The 6,831-nt window shown below is 35.9% G+C and overlaps 1 protein-coding gene across 9 annotated transcripts in view; it reads right to left on the minus strand.

Moving 5' to 3' along the window:
• The window catches only part of LOC107564123 (receptor-type tyrosine-protein phosphatase delta-like), a 286,174-nt gene that overhangs the window by 154,904 nt on the left and 124,439 nt on the right, over window positions 1–6,831 (minus strand). For all 9 annotated transcript variants that reach the window (XM_016249124.1, XM_016249129.1, XM_016249126.1 and 6 more), the window contains exon 6: window positions 5,255–5,303. The gene's annotated coding sequence lies outside the window, so the exon portion shown is untranslated. The remainder of the gene's footprint in view (window positions 1–5,254; window positions 5,304–6,831) is intronic.

A 6,831-nucleotide genomic window follows, 5' to 3' on the forward strand; every position in this document is an offset into this window, starting at 1 on the left:
CCATGTAGATGCACTTCCCTACAAAATCACCTCAATCATCCTATAATCATTCATTGCAATGTTCACTTTTTTTTTTTTTTCTTCCCAGCATCATTCAGTTCTGCTCTATGGTCACCAACCCTATAATAAGAAATGATCTAGTAGTGATGTTAAGTCCCTTTTACTGAAAAATAGAGATCTCTTCACCAAAAAAGCAAAAAAAAAAAAAACACCATTTTCCATAAAACTGCCTGTCATGTCTTAAAAACCTGCCTTATAATTTGAAGTCCGACACACGGGGCTCATTAGAAGCCATACTTTCCCGAGTCAATCAAGACAAATGTCTGCACAAGCTCTTCCCTCTTCAGTTAAAGCGCACTGAGAGCAAGACGGAAATGAACAAGACCTCCATTAAAGCCTCAAATCAGCTCATACAGAATAACACACACTCAAAGACTTTCATATCAAGCTGAGTAAATTGCTCTTGAATGAAAAAAACAAAAAACATTTGATATTTTCAACAATGTAAAATAATTTGGGCCCCATTCTTATCTAGCCTGAAGTTTCCCAGAACTGAGACTTTTCCCAGAACTACTTCAGAGTTTCTAGAACTCACTCGGTTCTAGTTCATCATCTCGTGTCTCATTACGGAGCAGCTCTCTAATATTACGAGCTACAGAGATGGGAAGAGTACAAATTGTTGTCCCTTACTGATTACATATTACATGATGAAAACTGTAGTTAGTAACAATCTAGGTTACTCATTTTGGGTAATGTATTCTAACTAAATATAAAATATATTACTTTTTTTATATCAACATCATAAAATGCAACATCTGAATACTGGATTCTGATTGGCTGGCAGGAATGCATTAAGTCAGTTTAATACATAGTTTAATCACCGTTCTATATAAATGCGCTGCTTTAATTGATGCACACAGAGAGCGAGAGAGATTATTCATGAGCACAGAGACTTCTGGTCAGCGCTGCCCCATGACTTTTATTACTAAAATAGCCTAGGTATTGGATCGCTACATTATATTCCTCAGCAACGAGGAGGTCAACTCACTGTTTTTGAAGTAACTAAACTTACAGCGTCATTGTTTGTAGAGAGAGACGCACATACGCAGGCAATTCACACGTGCATTATCCCGTACATAAACATTAGTGAGTGACTAGTGAGTTGATAAAAAAGTTAATAATTAATTAAATCATAAACATGTAAAATTAAAATAATTGAAACTATGTAAAACTATAGAAATGTATAAATGTTTTATTTGTGACCATTAACCCACACCAGAGAACTGTAAACATACAAATATTTGAAATATGAACTTCCTCAGAGGTATTTCAAGTAAACAAATTATTTTAAGGGGTTTGGCTGACAAAAGCGTTTGGGAATTCCTGCATTACATTAATAAACATGAACACTGTGTAGGGATTTCTTACACAAACAGACCCTGATATCAGCATTCAAGTGATGGCATCACACGCCCAAAGTCTTCCTGGTTTGAAATATTTGTGTCCAGATTTCCAGAATCAGCAGTCACTGAAAGTTTATTTTATTTACACAACATTTGTGAATATAGTCAAAGCTAAATGGTATCACACACAGTAGGTGGTTAGAAAGGAAAATTTTATTTATTTAATATTTTAATAAATGATGAATGATTTACTGCCCTTGTGTGAATAATATGCAATCATGTAATCCATAAAAAAATACTGTAATCTGATTAAAATGTAATATAATCTAATTACAAGTACTTAATTTTTGGAATCTGATTACATAATCCAGATCGCATGTAATCAGTCACTACCCAGCACTGATACGTATTCTATATTTAAAATAATCATACACAATCTAATGAACAAACTTTTGTTTGAGGACCAAAAAAATAAAAAAGTCTAAAAGACTGATGGATTGGCCAAACTAATGTTTTTTACAAAATGTTGTATATGGCCGCTAAACATGAAATATAGACAAAGGACTGCGGAAGTTCAGCTTTAGATATGATGAGACAGCTTAAATATTATTGAGCAGCATGGACATTCTTCTAAACATCTTCTTTTGTGTTCCACTAGAAAAAAATAAAATAAATGTCATCCCTTTAAACTCCGGTTCCTTAAACACGGATTAAATGTTGTTCTCAGACGGGAAACTTCTCAACAAAAACAGCAGCAGTAAAGACGGTAAAGCCAGAAGTAGGTCTCAGTTTAGTGAACTCTGAGCGTTGGAAGATTGTTTTCTTAATTAAAGATGTATTGCGAGTCCCGCAGGACACAGTCAGGTGCGTGAGCTTGACCTGTTTTCATCTGAAGATGATTTTAATGTGTGCACATCTGTTTGCGCTGCATCTGCTGTTGAGCTTACGTTCTGTCATTTTTAATTTTGTCACTCGTCTGTAAGAGTTTGATTAAACCCTTGCGCTGTTTTATCCAGCTTGTGTCTCATGCGGAAAGACATAGTTCAGCCAAAAATGTTGCAACAACTTTTCACTCTCTATGTTGTTTCCATAAAATAAACAAAAACATCAGTCCATGCAACGACTGTCAAGCTCCAATAAAAAAACGAAAAACTAAAAAATAATAATACTCTGTTATTGAATCTCTGAAAGAGTGGGGCGTTTATGGAGATGTGTGGATCACACAGTGAGTTCATGAAGTTGTGTAATGAGTTACTCAATGCTGCGCTGGAGACGTTTGCGTGTGGACGAAAGCATGATTCCATAATGAAGAGAATTAACTTCAGAGAGCCGTGTCTGGACCGCTGACTTGGCTTTTTTTGGGGAAACTAAGAGAATTCAATTATCTGAGTTTTCTGAATCGTGACTGCAGAAATAATTATCTCTATGTTAATTAGACCTTTAGAGTCAACAGGAGAACAATGTTTAGACACGGATCCGGAAAAAGAGAGAAGGGTAACAGCTAAACGAATACAGTGAAGAAATACGAGGCCACAAAGGCAAGATCTGGTGAATCTCGCTGGTCTGCAGTGAATCTGGGTTTCCGTCGAGCCGGAGGAGCTCTGATCTCGCACACATTCATCTCAATGACAGCTGCTTGGCTGGAGACATCTGTGCTCATTACTGCTGGCAGACTCTTCTGAGCCAATCACACGAGCTCTGAACGTCATGTGACCAACGGCACTCTGAAACGCCTACCGTAGAATAATGAAATATAGGCTAACTATAGTGGAACAGCCTGATATATACACACTACTGCTTTTTCAAATATTTCAAATAAATGCTAGATTTCATATTCATCAAAGAATCCTAAAAACAACAACAATCACAACAACTTTGACAATAAGAAATATGAACAGAAATGGAAAAAAAAAAAAACACATTCATAAAATAAAATAAAAAAGAACTAAAATATGTATTAAAAAATACATTTTCATTTTCATTTAGTTTAAGCTGAAATACTAAAATAACAAAAACTACATAAAGTAAAATCAAAAACTAAAAGCTAATTAAAAAAATGTATACATCTTTAAAAACTTAAAACAATTATATTCGAAAAAAATTCGAAAAACTTCAAAATCTAATATTATTAACTACCGTATTGGCCCGAATATAAGACGACCCCCCTTTTCCAGATGTACCTTTTGGAAAAAAGCTTTTTAAAAACCAAATCTTGTTTTTTCTCAGCTAAATACATTTTGTCTTCAATTATTTTCATATTGCATATTTTTTTGTTTTGAAAGTATGGTAAAAACTGGTCAAATGTACCAACAATCACATTTAAAAAATATACACTTTTTGATATAGCATAAAAAAACAAAACAGGTAGCCCGTCTGAATCAGGACATTTAGGCTATCCATCTAATAGTAGCCTACCAACATCTTATTAACAGTAGAAGTTAAATCTTACTGTCGTCTTCAAATCTGGGTACCGTCCTACGTTTTAAAATCACAGAGAGTTTGGTCCATCAGGCTAACGTGACCGTCACGACTCGTGCAGCTGTAAGCTTTTCTTTCTCTTTTACTCGCGATCTTTACAACACGCATTACATTACGTATTTCATGGCACACTCGTTTTATGCGTATTTGGCGCCACCTATTGTTGTGGGTGTATTATTGATATGTCAAAGTCTAGACCCTGAATATAAGACGACCGCGTTTTTTCAGACGTATTTCCAAGAAAAAACACATCGTCTTATATTCGGGTCAGTACGGTAATTAAAAAATACTGAAATTTTAACTGGAATTATAATGAAAAGAGAAAATATTAAAATAATATCTACTTCAAAATATTAACAATAATTAGTATCTTAATGGTGATAAAATAATCCTGGACTGAAGTAATTGTTGCTGAAAAAACAAACAAACCCATAATTTCTCCATTTCTCCACAAAATGACAGCAGTGACAGTAACGCCGGTGGCCGTCTTTACGCTCACTCTCCAGTTTATGTGTTAAAGATGTCTGGGCTCACAACACAACATTCACACACACAGTAAACTGTCATCAGCTTCGTTCAGTAAACGGTTGAGATGAGCGTCGTGATGAACCTCGAAATCCTGCTCAAGCATTCCAGTCGCTTCAATGTACATTAATGAACCAAACATGTGATGGAAGCACTTATAAACCTAACGATTTAATGTTTAAAACACCATAAATATTATTATTGCAATTTTATAGATGTACTGTCAAATAATAATAATAATAATTAAATAATCGCATTGATACACTGCATAATTAAAATGTTTACCCAAATTGTACAGCTCTCAAACCTTCACTACAGAATATGATTTTAAAGCATGTTAAATGGACTGTCGAGAACAGCAGTGAGGAGAGGACCTGATAGAAGACAGTGAGTGGTGATGAGGGTCCTAGGCTTGATTAAAGATGAATGTGAGTGGATGTGGAGCAGATCTGTTCAGAAGACACACGTCCTGAAGAAGCGGATCTGCTGAGGAAATGAGTGCATGTGATCGTTCATCAGCGAGATCTCTGGAACATCTGCACGACGTCAAGACCCAACGCAAGAACCGACAGCACATTACAGAGACGAGAGTGACGAATCAGCGCTGATCAGCGGCTCTGTAGGAGTTTGAATGCTTCACGTCTTCAGAAACATCACACACACACACACACTCGCCCATCACAGATCAGAGCCTTCAGCCGGATTCATCTTCATCTTCATCTGTCTCTAATGTCATCACAACCAAACCAAACATCACTAACTCACCAACCACCAGCCTCAAACACTGCTTTATACGTGAGTGTGTGTGTGTGTGTGTGTGTGTGAGAGTATGTGTGTATTGATCTTACTTTGAGGTTGCAGGAACAAAAATCAGTGGAACATTTTCCCTCCAGAGACCTGCACAAAAACACAGACATTTTCATGAGAAACTACATACAACCAGTCAGGAAAAAAACAACAACATTATGTTAGTTTGTAAAATGCATGCAAGGGAGTATATTTTTATGTATGTATCTATCATTTACTGGCATTCAAATGTTTGAACTAATATATATGAGTAATAGTAATAGGTTTTTAGAACTATTTCTTTAATCACTGATATAGCACTCAGATACACTGTGTAATTGTTATGATATTTCATCTGTATCTTGTAGAAATAAAAAAGGGGCATAATGACAACTCATTTGAATTTCATTTGGCTGCAGTCGTATTGAAAAGCGACTCTGACATTTTAGGATAATTGTGCCGTAACACTGTTATTTTTCATTAGAAGTGTTGATTATATGCTTGGAGGAACACAAAATGTGACCGTCAAACCTCAAAACGTGTAAATTTAGGATTAATGGAGGCACGTTTCTGATTGGATAGAAGCGACACCGTGTGTGTGTGTGTGTGTGTGTGTGTCCTCTTAAAACTGATCCACATCATCAAACAACATCATCAAGATTACGGGTTTAAAGGGATAGTTCACCCAAAAATGAAAAATGTATGTTTATCTGCTTAGCCCAAGGGCATCCAAGATGTAGGGGACTTTGTTTCTTCAGTAGAACACAAACAGACTTTTAACTCAAACAGTTGCAGTCTGTCAGTCTTATAATGGCAGTCAATGGGCTCCACGGCTTTGAGAGTTAAAAAAACCATACACAGACAAAACCAAATTAAACCCTGCGGCTCGTGACGATACATTGAGGTCTTAAGACACGAAACGATCAGTCTGTGCAAGAAACTTAAGAAAATTTATATAATTTTTTATCTCTGATCCACCACAATGTCCAACTGTCCCACTGTCAAACTCCATAACCGTCCACTAGTGAAGAACTGTGTTTTATCAGATTGAAGCTGCGTCACAAACGCTGCTGTTCGACAAATGGCGGGTTTTATAAATTCAAAACAATGACGTCTAAATGCTGTTTCCCGCCTCTGCGGCGCTTGGTGAGCGGAGCCTCCGGCACGCAGTGTATCCGAAGAAGTCTGTTTTAGCTTAGCCATTTCGTTCACATTGTGGCGCAGAGGAATCTGCAGGCGAGTCATTTTGGGTAAACCGTGAATAAATCTGTGTCCATCATATTGCTGTTTACATGCTGCAAAACATTGAACAATTTCAAATTTTTCTGATAACATGAATGATGAAGTGATTACATTAAAAATAAATTAAGTAATGGGCGTTTGGTGTAGGATTCATCTGGTGTTGGTCTTTTGGATATTTAAAGTGAAAACTAAAATAAAACAGCAAGCAAGCAAAATAATAACTCCTCTGCTGTATTTGAAATGGAGTTAGTTTGTGTCTTTGCAACGGGATTCAGTGTTGCATCGCTTTCTGCATCAAATGAATGAATGAAACTGATATTGTTTTGACTGCCATTAAAAATGTAAAAAAAAAAAAAAAAAAAAAACTGATATTTAAATTAAAAATAATAAAAAAAAT

The sequence above is a fragment of the Sinocyclocheilus grahami genome, unplaced genomic scaffold (assembly GCF_001515645.1).
Source record: "Sinocyclocheilus grahami isolate Dianchi unplaced genomic scaffold, SAMN03320097.WGS_v1.1 scaffold912.1, whole genome shotgun sequence".
Lineage (NCBI taxonomy): Eukaryota > Metazoa > Chordata > Actinopteri > Cypriniformes > Cyprinidae > Sinocyclocheilus > Sinocyclocheilus grahami.